This window comes from Mirounga angustirostris, unplaced genomic scaffold, assembly GCF_029215605.1.
Source record: "Mirounga angustirostris isolate CCGP_5_RB_7025 unplaced genomic scaffold, mMirAng1.0.hap1 SCAF_9, whole genome shotgun sequence".
Classification (NCBI taxonomy): domain Eukaryota; kingdom Metazoa; phylum Chordata; class Mammalia; order Carnivora; family Phocidae; genus Mirounga; species Mirounga angustirostris.
The window spans coordinates 126914362-126933834 of record NW_026991717.1 but is presented as its reverse complement, the minus strand read 5'-3'; the positions used below and the strand labels follow the sequence as shown (position 1 = coordinate 126933834).

Below are 19473 nucleotides of genomic sequence, written 5' to 3'. Positions count from 1 at the left end.
TAGATTGTGAATCTTCTTGTCTTCCGGGATTGGCCAGCTCAATTATGCATTTATTCATTCAACTGCATTTATGTAGAATCTGGTGCTTTAGGCATTATTGTCAACCCTAGGGAGATGGAACGAATGAGCCAAGGTTCTTGGAGTCCAGTGGGAAAGACAGATTAGAACAGACACATTACAATACAACATGAGCAGAGAAATAATAAAGGTACAAACAAAATGTTGTAGAAGCCCAGAGAAAGGAATGAGTAATTTTGACTAGGAGGGAAGGTGACATTCATGTGGGTCTTAAAGGAAAAGAATTTGCCAAATGGAGAGTTAGAGGTCATATTCTACATAAAGGATAAGCAGCATGGGAAAGGCTAAGCATCAAAAGGCCATGCCTTATCATGAACATGGGTGCAGGAGATGGGTGCTTGAAAATGAGGCTTGAGGGGCGCCTGGGTGGCTCAGTCATTAAGCATCTGCCTTCCGCTTAGGTCATGATCCTAGGGTCCGGGGATCGAGCCCCGCATCGGGCTCCCTGCTCAGCAGGAAACCTGCTTCTCCCTCTCCCACTCCCCCCTTCTTGTGTTCCCTCTCTCACTGTGTTTCTCTCTGTCAAATAAATAGATACAAATCTTAAAAAAAAAAAAAAGAAAAAAGAAAAGAAAATGAGGCTTGAGTGATGGTTTGAGACCCAGAGGATCACGTCTCACATGTCCTGATAACAAGTTTGGATGGGCCTTATCCAGAGGAACAGGGAATCTGAGTGGTAGATGGCTAAAGTAATACAATTTGTTTTTTAGGAAAGTAACTGTGGGGATACCAAAACCAGTACAGTGAGTAGTGTAAGGGACACAGATGCCTGGTGGTGGCATCACACAGGAGACTGTGGCTACCGAGAGAGAAGCCAGCCCTGATGTCTGGCCCCTTAGAAGGTTCTTTACTAGAACAGTTGGGTTAAATCAAGCAATACTTCCTATGTGACAAAACACATAGAAAAAAAAATACTGTCAGAAATTCACAAATGACTATAAACCAGATGGTTATAAAACTACTGAGTCTCTGTGACAGAAAAAGTTCTAGAAATCATGGAGGTCAGTAAACTCCAATCCTGGAGGGTTTTATGCATCCACATTTCCAGGCTTCTTCGCGGGCTTAACAAATCAGAACCTCCAGGCTAGGGCCCAGGAACCTGGGTTTTTAAGCAACATCTCCAGTTGATTCAGACCGATGAGTCAAGTTTGGAAGAGGGTGTCCCTAGGTCAACCTATCAGATTTCTTGATGAGCAAGGATGAGGTCTTCTTTGAAATAATATCCCAAAAGCCAAAACAGCATGGTGCTTGGCACACGGTAAGGATTCAATTTTTGTCAAATGCCCAGTTACAAGCGCGTGACTAAAACAGATGTCTGCCGTGCATTCCTTCGGGACTCAGAGGTTATTAGACTTCAGTTTTAAATTCCACTGCTGTCAACACTACTGGACTTGTCCCTTACCTATTTGAGTAAAAGAAGTTTTTTAAACCATTTTCCAAAGAATTTTAATCTCCCTTACATGTTCTAAAGTAGCAAAACAAGGTCTTATTGTTTTACGCTGGGTGGAATGTTGGGTTGGAAGCTACTTACTGAGATGCTAACACCTTATAAAATATACCCTAGTACCTGCTTCTCTCTGCCCCAATTTGATTAATTATATGTGTATACAGTACATTATATATTATGTGATCTTACCAGGAAAAGCTTCTGTGCTTCTGGAGTTGGAGGTCAGGGACATGCCTAACATCTTGTTAAGTATAACTTTCTTATAGCAATAAATTTACAGATTCATAGTGGAAACAAAAAACCCTACATTTTAATTGTTGAGTAGAAAGCAAAAAAATTATACTATGTAGTCACCCAATTACAATGACAAATGAAAAATAACCCAGCATCGTGTATTTTGACCAGTGCCTTTTAGTTCTGTATTTGTTCAGAGTATCTTCCACAGAAGCCGTTAGAAGTCCCTTTACTTAAATTAACTGAAAACTACTTTCTGAAAGAAATATTTCCACGCTAAACTGATAATCCAATAGCATCATTCTGATTTGGACATCTGTCATTATACCAGCAAGGTACAATCATTCTCTGAGTACAAACTAAGAATTATATAATATAACAATAATTTACATGTTAATCTCCTACAATAAAATACTTGCATGACTCTGCCAAGAGTCATGTGTGAGATGAATTGCGTGAAGCAAGAATTTAAAATTCATTCTGATAAAAATCTCGGTACATTGGCAAAGACATAATAACCACAGTTCAGTGCGCCCACTGTCATAGTCTAGACACAGGACTTGTTGCAAGCTATAACGACTGGCCACCCATGGAAGGGTGCATAGAGGTGGGGGGGGGGTGCGTGGAGAAGCACTCCTCAACTGTCAAAGCCTGTGCTTTCAATGAACAATAGCAATAACAAGGACAAGAAACTACAAGTTAGACCAGGACCCGGTTGACACCACTTTCTGATTCCCCAAACTGAGATGTGTCCTCTTTTCTGTTCTCCCTCCTTTCTCCAGCCCCTATCACACCAGCAGCCTGCTGCATACCACTAGCTCTGAGCTCCTTCTGCCGCCGTGTGAAGTGCTTATTTCCCTTGCTGTCCTTTTCATGCTGTTTCACACATAAATATTGGAATTTTATTTTGCAGAAGAGGCTGTATCTTGTTAGTGGATAGGTTCAAGGGGTCCAAAGCCTTTTGGGGGATTCCAGAGAAATGGCAAAGATATTTGTTGAAGGGGAGAGTAACCTAATGGAATCATTATCATTTCGGAGAGAGAAGGATCTGTAGTCAGCATTTATTAAGCCTCTACTGTGTGCTAGATAGGCGGACATTTTACATAATTATCTCAACCCTCCAAAGAACAGCTCTATGAGTATAGAATGCTTTTTCCCATTTTAGACTAGACACAGAGATTAAAAGACATTTAAAAATCTGCCCAAGTTTATCAAATTAGCAAGTGACACAGCCAGCATGAGAACCCGAGACTATCCCTCTCCAAACATAAAGCTTTCTTCAATAATACTATGTATTCCTGGCACAGTTAGGATTGACTGTCCTCAGTCATGTACAAACCAAATGCAATTAGGTTTTGTGCCTCCCTCTCTCCTCCCCAGCCTAGGCAGCCTCAGGTGGAGGGATCCTGCATTACCACTTGCCTCTCCAATCTTACTCTGTGCCTGGCATACAGCAAGTGCTAAAAATCACTCATTGGATGAATGGAAAATCTTTCTTTATCATCTGATGTATACCCTCTGCCTCTAAAAGAATCATATCTCCTTCATGAGTACCAAGCCATTCACACAAAAATAACTTCCCTCATTGCATTCTGCGCTTTTCTTTATTTAGAGTTTCTTTAGGACCTATTTGGAAAAGAAAATGTCCAATTAAAAATAACTTGGCTATTTCATTCTTCTATTCTGTTAGGAACATATGGGCTACATTAGCACCACCAAGTTGAAGAATATAAAAAGCACCCCCTCCCCATGGTATCTAAGTTTTAGATTTGTTTGTGCCTTTTTAACTCCCCACACATATACCTCCAGACTCTTCTGGTTTTATTAGCAGAACTCTTCAGAGTAGTGGCAAACATGTTTCTTCTTCAAATATTATTATTGTATCATTCAGCACTGCCAGAACAAAAAGCAGTCAGATTAATTTTGCCAAACTACAAAAGTAATTTGTCATGTAAAAACAGAATTATATGGCCAGGTACTTTACAATGCACTGCTAAAGTTCTCATCAACTTGGGGGGGGGGGCGGGGCAAGTGTCAGAACTTTGGCAACTAGTAAGTCAGAAAGGGAAAAGAACACTATTAAATACACACTGCCATACATCCAAATAATGGATAAAAAACATTCCTTCTGATCAAGAATCACAACCTAATCATACATTTTATAAGTATACTTCACATATGCATGTGTTTTCTGCAAGCTTCATTTAAGCAACGATAAAATGATTAAAAATTTACCTTTACAAAGGCCTACATGTATACAAATCAAGAAAGTAAAATAAACATGCTCGCTCTTGGAACATTTAAAATTGAAACTGTCTCAGATTGGATAATTATAAAAATGCAACTGAACAAAGTATGGAAAAATAAGTTGTCAAAAAAACTGTCCCACAAGGGTTTTGTGATACTAACAATACCAAAATAAGGCCAAGCTTTGGAGAGTATGTCAGTATCATAATAAATCAAGTCTTTCCATTCGCTGAGAATGAGTTCAGGTTTGCCCTACCAAAGAGGCAGTCTTTTGCATCCAGCCTGCCTCACGTTGCAAAACCAAAATTTTAAACATCATCATATATTCTATTAATGGTTTGTGCTTTTGCGAAAGTAACTTGGATGACTCAAGTATAAATCCAGCCAAAAGGAGAAACAACCTTACTGCAGGAATGTGGATGGTTTCTTCCCAAAAGAGCCCCGTGGAATCCATTTGTGATAAATTCAGTTTCCAACATCAAGCCAGCATGTCAAGGATGGAAAGTTTGGCCCTTGCACAAATCTCACCCTAATTACCCTTGATCCTTGAAAAGAATACTTTCATCAAAACAGAACAAACTTACAAAAGAAGACAAGGCCCCGTTAGATGAATAGAAGAAATGACGTAGAGGGCCACCAGACACTTGACTGCTCGAGTGATGTCCCATTACTTTCACAAAAGCCAAAGCTCCTGGAGGGCAGAGCACTCTGCCTTAGTATAAGACTCAGAACTATCCTGGTACATGGCAGTCCTGTGGGGATAAATGTTACCAATTTGAATAATGCGTCTTTATAGGAATATAACACTGGTATGATTATCAAGGTATTTTCCCACACATTAATCTTATCTGACCCTGCAACAACTCTGTTGAACTCTGCAGAAAGGGAATTAAGTCTCCAGGAGATTAAGTAATTTGTCCAAGGTCATAAATGTACAAAGGAGTGTGCTGACATGAGAATGCAGGTTTTCTTTATATAAACACATATTTTCTTTCCTCCAAAACAACCTCCCTACTGCTCACTCCCTACCACAGTTAAGGTCCCAAATCACAAGGCCTACATCATAAAATTATACTCAGCCATAACAGGAAAACTTGTATCTACTCTAATGGTGGAGAGACAATGAAATACTTTTTTTTTTTTTTTTTTTTACAACTACATATTTATGTGATTGAAATAATGGTTATTATTTTAATAAGAAATCCAACTGACCGTTTCGGATAGGTTGGTAAAGGAAGAAACTTATAAACGGTATCTGGAGAATTCAAACATCTGTGTGATTAAATGTAACGTTCATCATTTTGGGCAAAGCCCAGTGGTCTCAGGGAGAACTCTGTGCATTCGTGGGTACCTTTCAAATTGTTGGGCTCCAGCCACCCAAGGAGAGGCCAGGCTCATAGGTCTTTCTCACACCAACTCACAAAGGCAGCTGTGAGCCATCAAATCCTGCATGTGACAACTGGGAAAGGTAAGAGAGGAGGGGGTAAGGGCTAGGTATGAATCCATTTCATCCCTCGGGGCACACAGAGAATTTCCCAGCACCTCTATGGCAAATGCTTATCTAGTCTCTTCCCATAGACTTCATCTCCTCTTTATCTATGAGGGATATTAGGATTCCCTGCATTGTTTCCTTCTTCAAAATATTTCAGCCCGAGTTCTGGAGCCAAGTGGGAGAGGAAACTATCACAGAGGCTATTTTGACACTGGATTTCATGAAAAGTGACGCCCATAGGCAGCTGGGGACAAGTAACACCAGCACATGGACCTATTTCGGGACTGATGTGAGTCTCATGTTTTCCATTCAGCTCATGACCTCTGCTGACTTCAAGGGACGCTATATTTGTGAACAGACTTTGGGAGCGCTGTTCTTTTACTCCCCGTTAAAGGGGGTCTCAATATTCCAAGGGCCTCATAACTACCTATGAGCTTTGAGACATAATGGTTTTTAGTGGGTTTAAATCCCAAGGACCTCAGGTTCTTAAAAGGTTCAGATGGAAGATTCCTTTATCTGTGTCTTGAAAGCTCTAACAAAAAGAACTGAAATTATCACACATGACCTGTGAACTGAGGGGGAAAGAGGACCTTTTGCCACGTTTCCTGCACATTTCCTTAAAAGCAACCTGGGAAGAAAGTGAGAAAAACTGCTCAGTTCTAATGAGCACCTAATGGGTAGGAACACCCAGGGATTTATTTTGTGAATGCTTCAAAAAATGGCTGAGGTCTTTAACCACTAAACTGCCAGAAAACGTGTGGCCTTATTAAGCATCAGCAGAATAACGGACCAGTGTTTGAGAATCATGAATGTGGCCTTTTTGAATTCCCAAAGTATACACGGATATTTTCTTTGATTTTCCCTTATTGCAGATACATAAAAACGATACTGCTTTGTTCAGGAGACTCGGGACACATGGTGCTGCATGCTTCTGCAGAAACACATCCCACATTAAATTAAGTTAGAGGTGGTATTTGAAAAATAAATAAATAATGGAGCTCCAATTCACTGCAAATGGTACAGGAGGCCCGTAAGTGGGAAGCCTACAAGAGAAGGACTTCTTTTAGAAAGATGTTTTGCAGGACTTTTTCTGCATCATTAACTCTTCTGGAATCCTGAATATAACATGATGAATTTCTCTAAAAAAAGTAGCTACTGTTTAATTTTGAATCACTTCAAAGAGCCTCAGTAGAAGGAATCAAAGAAAACCAAAAAGACCAGTAGATGTGAAATTTGCCAAGAAAAAAAAAAATGAAGGTTCTAACAGATTTTGACCATGTACTGAAAATACCACTGATTATTTTGCTAATACAGTGTTTTACTGTTCCATGTGGCTGAAATAAGTCTCTGTATTCATCGGAACACAGGATATTTTTATTACAATATTTGTGTCATAGCTCTTTAAAAGGAAACATATTTAAAACCTTGAAAAGAATCTCTGTCTTAAAATGGTTCTTGATGTGTAGGTGAGTGTGTGTGTTTTACTATAAACAGATACTTAATTGGAGTTCACATTGCTCAAAAGAGTAAAAACATACTGGTTGTCTTAGTCCTATCTTCAACATATAGTTCCAGGAAAAATACATAATTTTTAAAAAGCAAAGCAATTTGGAAGGTGGGGAAAGGAAAGAAAGTTGGCTGGGATATTCTAATGGTTGTTTGATAATAATAAAAATCATCATTATCATCATCATCATCATCATCATCATCATCATTGGTCTTTAAAAATGTCTTTTACATAAAACCTGCCCAAGGGAAAAGAAAGAAAACCTCCTAAAAATTCCACATCCCTGAACACCACTACATCAAAAACCATCTGGAAAATCTCAGATAATGGTAACCGCCCACCTAAGAAATTCAGTAAACTGTCTTCAATCACCATTTAGAATAATCAACTCAAATTGAAATTTCAATTTGAAAACCCTCAGAAGACAAAGCTGGGATTAGGAATCAGATTTTAAAAGTCTTCTTAAAAGACCATCTGTTTATAGACACCCTTCTCACATCCCACCTTGTCCCTGATCTGTACCATAAGTTCACAGCAGAAGCAAAGCTGAATTTAAAGACATATACACATGGCTACTATGAAGTCTAGTTATCACATGTAGTTCTGAGCTTGTCTCAAGTTTCCCTTGTTATGTAAGCACTTAGGGGCAATAAAACTTCACTTACATTCAGCAGCATTGTGAGTCTCAAAACATTAGTCTACCTGACTGTACAATCGTTTTACTGGCAGTGGACAGCCCTGGTATTTTATTTATATTGATCATATTGTCAATGCTATATGGAATAACCATTTAGTAGCCTATTAACCTGTAACGTTTTATTACTGTTGTTAAATATCATTACCCATGCTGAACTCCGTATTAGAAAAATCAGGTTGGAAAATCTAAATATTCAGAAAGAACTACAGAGCTGTTGGTTCCCACCCCCCATAATCTGCAGACTGATGAGAAGAAAAAAAAAAAATGAGTATCCACTTCTCACAGATAGAGGTCACTAATGGACTGAATTTGAATCACTGTAGCAGAAACCACAAAGTTACTAAAATAATCTAGTGAAAAATGAACTTGAATTGAAATTAAAGTAAAAATACCAAAAGATGATTCTTCAGAAAGGTCTGACCTGAATGGAAATAAAATTGCATCACCTTGCTCTTTTTTTCTGAATCTTCTAAACAATGAACAAAACCGAAAGCCCCCCTACCCTTTGCTGTTTTTTAACTTCAGACACTGCTGATCACAGAAGCAGCAATTCTTCCTTGTAGGGTATAAGACTGAAGAGTCAAACTAGATCAGATGTTCACACTGAGTCTCTACAGAATAAGGCTTCTGGACATACATACTTGAGGCTTTCCTGAAACCACAGCTTCAAACTGGGAAGATATAAGGTTGCTTCAGGGAGATATGTCTAAATCCTAAACCAAACTCTCCAGCAGGCCAGAATATAAATGTAACGGGCATCAGAGGAGGTTCAAATTAGATCCAGCCGGTCATAGTCAAACTCGGATAAGATCACATCATCTGAAACCTAGCATACAGGGGAAAAACCATGACTGCCTAGGGGACCTCAAGGCAGCCCAACATGGTGTCATTTGTGAATCTACTTTCTTCTGTTAAAAGCATCCCCTGGAATTTCTAAAACTGCAGTGAAACTACTGAAGTGTTAAGACATGGGCATTTTTTTTTTTTTTTAAACCAGCATTCTTTCCATGCTAGGTTTGTAATACGTTCTGCTACACGGCTAGCCCACTTCTTACAATCTCTTGTACCTACGGGCAGAGACATGGAATAATGCTTGAAATTTCATCTTCCAACCTCCTCCGCTCAGATATTTGCAACTCAACATAACAGTATGGTACTGCACCTCCACTGCTGATTATTAAAAATTCTTAAATGGTTTAACCCTATCCTGTTTGGGGCTTTTGAGGAGGAGAGGAAGAAAAGTTGTATTTGGAGGAACAATAACATCATGGGGAAATAAGCAACTTTTCATGGCATGTGTATTAACCAAAGATGTATTCTCTTCTAATATGGTGGCCTGTCAATCTTATGTACCTGGTGCATATTGCTTAGTAATTAAAAAAGAAAAAGTCCAGTTCTGTTAAACACTTTAGATACTGACCTAACATTTTACATTCGCACTGCAACAACCAAATACATCCCTGGACGAATGCCAACCTGCATTCTATTACCTCAAAATGTTTGGGGATCCTTTCACTGTAGACTTAGGAAGGTCATATCACTTAAACCCACAAACAATATGGATTCCTATATGGAAGCTAGCCTACATTTTAGCTTTTGGCTAGGAGAAGTTAGACATAATAAATTTAGCAATAAGCCTCTGAGCAAGGGGACATGCCCCAAAGCTCCCTGAAACCCTGTGTGATTTAAGAGCCTCCCAGCTGAGTGGTAAGTAATAGCTCCCATTTAGATGGGGCTTTGCACAGCAAATGCAGAATGTGAAGAAATCTAATCAGCACCTTGCACTCTGCACTAGCATTTACACGGATTTGTGCTTTGCACTTGATTAGCTTACTGCAAGCTTTACAAGAGATTCCCTCCGCTAAAATTAATCAAAAGCTCTTGGAGACTGCTTTCCATTTACAAGAGAAGTCAAGATGAGCTTCCAGGTGAATAAATAATGATCATAATAATGATGACAGAAGCAGCAAATATTGAGCTGCTTTGAGACTCAGCTGGGGGAAAGGGGGCTGTGGAGAGTTGGGGCTGAAATCTTTCTGTAGCTCTCTGAGGGAAAAGCAGGAGCTATTTTCTTAGTTAACCTAAGTAAGGCTGCTGTTCGGGAAACGTGACCATATTCTCTTTCTGCTGCCCCTGGCCCCAAGTGCACACACGGGACCACTTGCTCCCCCCACACCATGGTGTGTCAGGCCACTGAGAACAACCAGCCTCTCTGCAAGGCCACTAACCACCCCCCCAACACACACACACACACACACACACACACACACATCACTGTAAATTCATGTTGCCAATGGCTAACACGTTTCATCTCATACTGCAATAAAAATGTGACTTCTAAAGTTTTTATTTTATGACGCCAGAAGGTGAATGGAAGGAGGGAGGAAGGGAAGACTCCGGGGATGTCAAAGGGGGAAAAGGTAATTTTTTCCCTTTACTTGATTCTCTCTCTCTTTCTCTCTCTCTCTCTCTCTCTCTTTCACACACACACACACACACACACACACACAGATTTGCTTTCCTGCACCAATTAAATGAGGTGGGCGAATGGGAGTGGGCTCCTATCATTTTTAAAAGATGCTAAATAGGGCTGAGAGAGTGAGAGGGTGAAGGTGAGGAGGTGAGGGTGGGAGTGAGTGAAATCCATGCATCACTCTCCCGGATTGAAGAATACTAGAAGCCCCTGAATCCACATTCTCAATTTCCAACGAGCTACAAGATGAGGCCCCAGCTAGGGCCGAGGGTTCTCATCCATCCCCGGGGGAGGCTCACCTCCCTGCACAGCTGCCCACCTAGGGCAGAGAAGCGCCGCGGGCCCCTCTAACCTGACTGTAGATCTCCCCGCGCTAGGTGCCCATCCCCGACATCTTGAACTTCGCCGCCTTCTTACTTTCACTCAGATCTGGCGAGCGTCGGGAAAGGCACTGGGAAGGAGCAGGAGCTCAGCGGCGGGGCATGGAAGGAGAGGGTTGGGGGTGAGCGTTACCTGCGAAGGTTCTCGAGGTCTCCTTCCAGCCCCGGTGGTAATCTCGCTCAGCGCCGCGTCCTCCCCCAGATCCAAACTTTTGCTGGGTCCTCCGAGTGGCGGCGGCGGCGACGGTGGCGGCTGCCGAAACCCAGCCTGCTCGCCCGCAGCGTCGGGGCGCGGGGGTGCGGAGGCCGGAGCCTCAGAGCGGCGCGCGCCTCCCCGCAACGGGCCGGAGCCCCGGCGCCCCTCTCGCCTAGCTCGCTCTCGCCTTTCTCCTCTACGGAGCCGCGGCATCGTCTTCCCCCGTCCTCCGCCACCTCCGCCTCCAGGGCTCGGGCATGCCACCTTCTCGCGGCTCCGGGCGCCGCGGCCCCCGCCTCCTTTCCTCCTCTGCCTCCCCCTCTCCGCCTAGACCGAGCCACGAGTCCCGAAGGAAGCAGGGCGCGCGGGGAAGGCAGCGGAAAGAGGCCCCGCAGCGCCTGGGCTCCTCAGAGGCGGAGGACCTCGGGGGGCAGCCGGGGATCCGGGCGGGCGCTCCGCGGGCGCCTGGAAGCCCACCGCACGGAGCCGGGAGCAGGGCGCTGCGCGGGGCTGCGCGGGGGCGGGCGCGGGGCTCGCTCCAAGTGCTGCGCCGGCCCGGCGTGGGTCCCGAGGCTGCTCCGACCTCACTGCTGCCTCGATCGGATGCGCCGGGCTAATGTAGACGCCGCGGCCCCCGCCCCCACCCCTCCTGACACCCCCGGGAGATGTTTACAGTAATGAATGCGCGGGATCGCCTGCGTCGCCCCCGCGCTCCTCCTCTCCCTCGGTCCCTCGCGCTCTGGCGCGCTCCCCTCCTCGAGCCCTCTTTCTCTGCCCCCCTCCTTTATTCCCTCCCTTTCAGAGTCCCTCCCACATTTCTGGTTTAAAGAATGCTTGGGAGGCGCGGCTGCAACCCTTGCTTTCCAAGAGGCAAAGTCGGACTCGGTTTTTAACTCTCTCCTCCCCGAAGAGAGTTGCAGACGCCTGGACCAACACCATGGATGCCACCCTGACCGAGCAAGCCTTCTCCTCTCTCTAGCCAGCATCATCCCACCCCCAACTCTTAGGGATAATGCCACCGTCTCAGCGCTGGAAGTCGATTTCCTCCCTGCCCGCTTGGGCTGTACTTCCAAGCCACAGGATCTATTACTTAGACACTGAGAAATGATCGAAACGTGAAATTAGAGGGTAAAAATATAACAAGTCTCTCAACCAAGATGGCGTTATTTCAAATGAAGGCAACCCTGATGATTTGCGACCCCCACCCCCACGCCATCACCAGTTAACTCCCTGATCCCGGGGCTTATTAAATAACTTTAATTGGAAACATAATCCGAAGTTTAACATGATTATTTTGAACACCTATTTTCTGCCTTCACTCTGGCTGCTGGGAAAAAAAAAAAAAAAAAAAGGTTGTTCACTTTCCCCATAGATTACAACGGATAACTAAATTCAGCCTCAAAGATTCAGGAAACAGACTTGACAGCAAAAGGAGCCTGATTTGTATACGGGCAATGTTTCCACTTCGCAATCTCTTTGAAAAGGTTAAAGAGTAATGTAAGAAAACCAGGTGCACGTCTGTTTCTTGGAAAACATATTTTAAAAGGTTCTGGTTTTCTCCTCTCCTTTCATTGTCGCTCCTTCTGCCTCTAGTAAGTTGCTGTCATGTTTTAACAAGTCTGTGGAGAGGCTGAATGTGAACAGAAGAGGGAGAGCGAGCTCGAGCCGAGGCTCCAGGCTGCGCCGAGACGCCCGTCGGTGGGGCCACGCGAGAAGCAAACGGCGAGCTTGAAACTAGCTCAGGACCAACTCCCTAGGTATCCGCGGGGCTGTCTCGACCAAAGGTTGCGCAGGGGCGGTGGCCTAGACTGGCTCGGGAGGATTTCCCCGTCCTCAGTTCAAAGTGTGAGTCACTTGGCACCACTTTCCCAATTGTTTTTATTTCCTTCGCATCCTAGTTGAGTCTACCGCCTTCACTTATTTGAGTGCCTTCGTCGTGTTAAGAGGACTTGGAGAAACGCCCCATTTGCCTCCCAAGCACAAGCCACGCATGGATCCACCCAGACGCACGGCCGAGACGCACGCTGGCACACGCTCTCACACACGCTCACACACGCACACACGACCTGGGTTTGTGCCCACGGGTCGCTGCTCCTGTTGCATTATGCAAAGCGGTCAGGAAAATACTTTGATTTACATCGACATAACCTCTCTTCTCCTCAAACTCAGTGTGTGACTAACAAGTATCCAGAGGAGGAGGGGGCACGCCGGGGGGGAGGGGAGTTAATTGGACTAGGACAGACAGTGAGTGCCATCTTGCTGGGAGGTTCCAGGAGCAAAGCGCCAGCGTCGACAGCCACGGTGGCCTCCACCTCCACCAGCAGCTGTCGCTGGCCGGAGCCCCACGCGATCCCGGAGTTTCCCGGGCATCACTGAGAGTCCAGTCGGCCCCAGTCACCCCCTTCCCAGATACTTAATTTCCCTGGTTAATGACCCGACCTCAACTGGCAACCTTGATCTTGGGCCCGATTAGAAATGAGAAGTGACCGCGCCCGCGCTGAAGGCGCGGAGACGAACCCGGGACTGGTCAGCGCGGCGGAGGGATCTTTTCAGGCGACTCCGAGTCCGCGCGGGGACACGGTGGCAGCTGGCGAGGCTCTGCTCCCTCCCTCCTCGCCGCCGCCTGGCCCCGGCACTTAGATCTGGTGGGGCGCCCGGCGCTTTCCGCCCCCTCTCGGCGCCCCACGCACGCGGCTGAGACAACGCAACCCCAGTTCAGCCTGGTGTGCTGTCTGCGCCTTCGTCGCCCCCCTGGCGCGCGGGGAAGACGCGCGGGTCCGAGCTCAGTGCCGGGCCACTGAAGACCAGCAAAGCTGGAGAAAGACTTGGTTTGGGGCAAAAAGTAACCCTCTCCCCAACTCGAAGGAAAATGCACTGGCATCCTCGGCATCTTCTTAGCCACGAATCAATCCCGGATTGCGGGCAGGAGGCGGGCTGGTGGCTTTAGATGCAACCGCTTGATAACATCGGTGACATTATCCGCAGATGGAGTGGACGCGGGGGTGGGGGAGTAGGGGGTGTTACTCCTAGAAGTTATCCTATCCATTCTGGGGAAGTGAGAGGCTGGATTACAGCAAGCTTAATGGCTCTAGAACCCCAATTTGGGATCGATCCTCCCAGCAGACTGGCAAATGTGTGTTTTGACCCAAAGCTCAGTTACAAAACTCTTTCGAGGAGGCGAATTCTACCTGCAAATAGACCTCCCTAAAGTCGGGGGGAAGAGTTAAGCAGCCTATGCTCTCTCTGGAGGCAAGAAAAAGCCAAAACATCTCATCCCATTGACCACCCTACGCTGGTTCAAAAAATAATAATAAATAATAAAATAATAATAATAATAATAATAATAATAATAATAATAATAATAATAATAAATGTCTATCTCCCCACAACCGCGTAGCAGGAGCCCTGGCTGTTATGGGAAACTCCACCTGGCACCTCTGTCCCTTTACCTGGCGGCCGCCGTGTCTCCTCGCAGCGCGCTCATCCGAATCCGACCGGGTCGGGGAGGTGGAAAGGGAAGAAGCTGGCGCGGCAGCCGCGGGGATCCCGGGGCATGGTATTGTTTTAGGGGTCACCGCCAAGGTCCCTCCTGCCCATCGTTGAGAACCGCCAACCTGATCCCGGGGCTGGGTGGACACAGCGGCAGGCGCAGCTGCTAGACGCCCGGAACCGAGGGCCAAAGACGCACCCCGGGAGGAAGCAGCGCCGCGCCTTGGCACGGAGATTGCGGCCACTGATGTTATCTCGGAGCGCTCGTTCCTCTGCGGTGACAATGGAAGACGCCAAACTCGCAAGGGACAGCGACAGGTTTCGAACGTACAGCTAACTACCAGGTACCCAGCCTGAGACTGTAGGCTGTTTCCCCCCTCCCCCTTCTCTCCCTCCTACTGGGGAGGGAACTGATTTAACCCCGTGTGCGCCCTGCACTCCCTGGAGAAGCTAGAACTGACTCGGAAACCGCAAGCGGCGGCCTCTGGGGCGAGAGCTTTGTTCACGTGCGTCTCCAGGGGGTGTGTTACTGTCTGGGGGCATTCGCCTGGCAAGACGCCAGGGGCAGGCTTCCAGCGCCAGACTCCGGCATGGGAAGGAGCCCCAGCGTTTCATCCGGACCAGACCCAGCCCTCGGAATCTATTTTTTGCCTCCAGTTACCAGATTTATTGAAGCTGCAAGCAAAGTTGGGTTTTATTCCTTTATTTCTTCCTCTTTCCCGCCTCCCGTATTATTTCCTTTCCTGCCGGTGCTTTGAAGATGTGGAACTCTCCGCTCATTCTAATTCTAGCTTATAACTGTTTTGCGTGTGCGAGACGACTGGTGGAGGGTACCCATCCACCCACGCAAAATTTAAATGAAACCGCAGGGAAAGCTGTCTCCCACCCACTCACCCAGTGTAGGCAATGGCGAATGACCACATATTCAGATAAGGCCAAGACGCCAGAAGATGGGGAAGGGGCTGGTTTGAGGGAGCTGTGAATAGGGAGATGGAAGGGAGAGAGAACGTGCCTTAGAACGGAATGAACAGGGGAAGCACAGACAAGAATGATGATGCAGAAAATATATCTGAGTCCCAATACTGAAAACAGCAGGTCAGCTTCAGTGCCTAAATTTTGATCGGCAGTATTTCCCCAGCTCCTTTGGAAGCCGAATGAATGAACGAGTGAGTGAATGAATGAATGAATGAATGAATTTGGGGGGTTGTTTTGTTTTAATGAGAGAGAGAAAGTGAATAAGTGAGGCTCAGCCTTGGCCGCACAGATGCTTTGCATTTTGTAAACAGCTTTGTCTAAGTGTTCCTGACTCCCAAGAAGTAAACTGGAGTTGGAGGCGAGTCACCTCCTAGACGTGAAATGGAAGCTCAGACAAGAGAAACTGACAGCTCAAGGCCTCTGCTGTCACCGGCACAGCCCAGCGAGCCAGAACGTCGCCCACAGCGCAAACTCAGACAATCTTCTACAGATTCCTTTTTTCTCCATCTCCGTTCTGGACTAAAGAAAGAAAGAGTCTTTAAAAATCATTTAGAGGGTAGCACGTGGATCTTGCGAAAACTGAGTTATTTTTAAAAGAAAAAAAAAAAGTGTTTCTCCACAGGATAGATGTTCTAAGTTCTCTCTGCAACAAACCCAAGCCAATGGGAATCTGTAATAGCCCTTTCAAACGCCTCCGGAGCCGGGCTGTGCGCACGGAGGTAAGGGGAACACTTTCCAGCCGGCCTGGTGCAGAATTTCCTTGTAAATCCTTCTAGTTTGCCAAGGTGGCAGCAAAGCATAGGGAGAGCTCTTCAGCCAGCCGAATCAACACGGAAGACCACATTTTAGGACAAATACTAATCTACCTCCTTTTAAATACTCATCTTCTTGTGTTTAAGTGTACATAAGTATCCACATGAGGTTCTTTGAAACCTTGATCTGAGGTAACAGTATAATTATTTCATCTTTAAGAATACGTTTCTGTTTAAAAGAAAATGGAACTCCGTGCAGGTTTTACTTTCTGATTTATGCTGCCAGAAAATGAGTAAGATTAAAAAAGTGAGACGAGGTGGCTGCAGATGTACAAAATTTGTATTTTAGATGATAGCTTTTTATAAATTATAAACAAACACTATCATCTGTCTGTGCTCCCTACTAAAGGCTATTGATGGGATGACTGTAATCAGGACAAGGAAAATTAAGTACAGAAAGACATCACATCAAATGTATGAACAGAATAACTGTAACAAGTTTCTTAACCACATGATCCATAAGTCAGCTTTAGACAAGTGTGATGGTGGAGCCACAGGAAGTGAAAGAGTAGTAAATGTGGTTCAGGGGCTCCAGAGGGTAATAATTTTGCAGACTCACAAAACTGGGATAATTAGGTTACTTTATTTTTATTAAGAAACCATCGCTAATACAAAAGGGTAGAAGAGTAGAGAAACAAAAAGCAAATCTGTGAGCCTCAAAAAATGGAAAGTCATGGGGAACCTGGGTGGTTCAGTCAGTTAAGTGTCTGACTTTAATTTTGGCTCAGGTCATGATCTCAGAGTCCTGAGAACTAGCCCCTTGTGGGGCTCCATGCTCAGCAGGGAGTCTGCTTGAAGATTTTCTGTCCCTATCCCTCTGCCCCTTCCCCCACCTGTGCACTCTCTCTGGGGTGCACTCTCCCTTAAATAAATAAATAAATAAATAAACAAACAAACAAACAAAACCTTAAAAAATTAACAACAGAAAGTTAGCTCATTCGTTATTCTTTGGACTTCATTCCTCGATGGAGTTTCCACATCAGCTGAAACTTAACTGCCATCTCAAACCTTTCGTGCCCCTCTCCATGTTTTTTGCACACTCCCCCAACTATACAATCCACATGTACATTTTCCTGTGTTTCTACCTTGTAGAAGGGTGTCTGGGTGGCTCAGTTGGTTAAGCGTCTGTCTTTGGCTCAGGTTGTGATCCCCAGGGTCCTGGGATCAAGTCCCCACATTGGACTTGACTCCTTGCAGGGAGCCTTCTCCCTCTCCCTCTGTCTCTCATGAATAAATAAATAAAATCTTAAAACATAATAATAACACTTTGCAGAAGTAAAGATAACACAGGATTTGGATTTGTAAGATCATGGTTTAAGCCCAAGCCCCTGAAAATTTTGATCTTGGGTAAGATTGGCTCTGAGCCACTGTTTACTCATTAATAAAATGGGCATAAAAATACCTGTTCTACCAGCCTCATAATATTGTCACATCGCGAGTCAGTGCATAGGAAAGTGCTTTAGAAGTTTCAGTTGTTATTCAGTTATTGCTAACAATATTATCATTACATCACAGAGTCCCAGCCTTCAAAACATTGGAAAGTTACATCAACCTGAACAGCTTCCCCTAATGTTATCATCTTACATTACCTTGGAACATTTATCAAAACAAAGAAACCAACACTGCTCTGTTGCTATTAACTAAACTCCAGGCTTTGCTGGTATATCATCAGTTTTTCCGCTAACATCCTGTTTCTGTTTCAGGATCCCATCAATTCTACCACATTGCCTTTAGTCATCATATCTTCTGTGGTTTGTGACAATTCCTCAGTCTTTCCTTGTTTTTAATGAATCTGGGAGTTCTGAAGAATAGTGGTCATGTATTTTGTCTTTCTATTCGGGTTTGTCTGATCTGACTCTAGTTCTGGGTTTGGGAGGAAAAAAAATACCAGGGAGGTGGAGTGCTGTTCTCATCTCATCATAGCAGGTGGAGCATGATATCAGCATGATGTCATTGATGATAACATCATCACTCTCTGAGGTATTGTGTGCAAGTTTTCTCCACTACAAAGGTATCCATCCTTTTCCATACTCTGTTCTTTGGAAGTGAGCCACTAAGTCCTGCTGACCCTCATGGATTTAAAATTTGTAAATGCACAAACTAAGCATTTAGTGCAACTGATAAACACCCCAAATATTGAATCCACCTAGGAATAATCTCCCAGGCACCTCTGTCCCTGTATTCTATATCCTTAGGAAAGTGTTCAACTATCTCCTCTTGGCTATATATTTTGAACCCATCTTCACTACTCCATGCTTTACAATCCCCAAACCCAGTCTCCAAATCCTGTTGGTTCTTTTCTGAAATGTATCTTACCTTCCTAGTTCTCATTGTCACATCTGGTTGGTTTAGAATTCCAACTTTCCTACAAAAAGATGGCATCCATGACCTCTTATCCCTTTCTCCCTTTCATGGTTTTCTGAGAGTTTGGTGTTCATTTCATTCTCCCTCCAAGGGACAATAGCAATCAACTAGCTTGTCTCTGGACAGTCTAAGGGTCTCAAAGAATTTAGTTGGTCTTACCTTTCTTTTATTCTGGTAAATGCTTGAAGCGTGCGTCTTAAGTTCATGAATAAGCTTCTGTAGCAATTAGAGAAAAAGCCAACCTTTCTTCTAAGATGAGAGCCACTGTAAGAAAATCCATGATTAACACACTGTGGGTAGGTGGCTTTTCATTTCTCACATGAGTATAAAACACTCTTTATGCACTTTTTGTGAGTGTGGTATGATTCCTGTGAATCTGTGACGTTGAAACGCATACTCTGCTGGTTTTGAAACACCATGATACAGTCTGTGGTTCGTCCATTTATCCAACAAACATTTGTAGAAAACACAAAACATGTAGCAGAACTTTGATAAATAGACTTAATCCCTGTTCTATAAAATCTCTCAGTGTAGTAGCGATACACTTTAAATAATTACATACTCATTAGGTAAGTAAAACAATTTGGTATATGCAAAGCATGTTAGTGCCCTGAAACAGATTCTCTGAGGAGGGAAGTCCTCATCCAAGTGATGAGGAGGCTTTCTTGATAATGTACTGATTTTATAGGGGACTTATGACATTATTTTTACATCCAGCCTTTTGCATACAGCAACCCCAGGAACCAACCAGAGTCCCCTGTCTCAGGGAAATCTCTTTGGGCCAAAAATTGGAAAATCAGTGTAGGAGTAATTGCTTGACTATCCATTTCCCCTAAGCCTTGGTTGCTTTTTCTCTCCATGCAGGTTACAAGATGATTATGCGTGAACAAAAACAGAAGGTCCACATGACAGGAAACAAAAGCATGTTAAACCATGGAGATATCCTCATACATAAACCTGCCATTTGTCAAGCACTTGCTCTCTGTTCCAAAGGGAAGCTGGCAAAAACTTGAAGCAAACATTCTCCAACAGCACTGGGGAAGAGTAAATGAGGGAAATGCCCTTTTTCAAAAGAGTATATG

The 19473-nt window shown here is 44.5% G+C and overlaps 1 protein-coding gene across 4 annotated transcripts in view; it reads right to left on the bottom strand.

Annotated features, from left to right (window-relative positions):
- The window catches only part of FLRT2 (fibronectin leucine rich transmembrane protein 2), a 94163-nt gene extending 79479 nt beyond the window's left edge, over positions 1-14684 (bottom strand). For 3 of the 4 annotated variants that reach the window (XM_064571446.1, XM_064571448.1, XM_045901352.3), the window contains exon 1: positions 10689-11500. The gene's annotated coding sequence lies outside the window, so the exon portion shown is untranslated. Of the gene's footprint in view, positions 1-10688; positions 11501-14200 lie in introns of those variants that run through there. The other variant, XM_045901353.3, reaches the window with a different exon arrangement.
- Positions 14685-19473: the final 4789 nt, after the last annotated feature.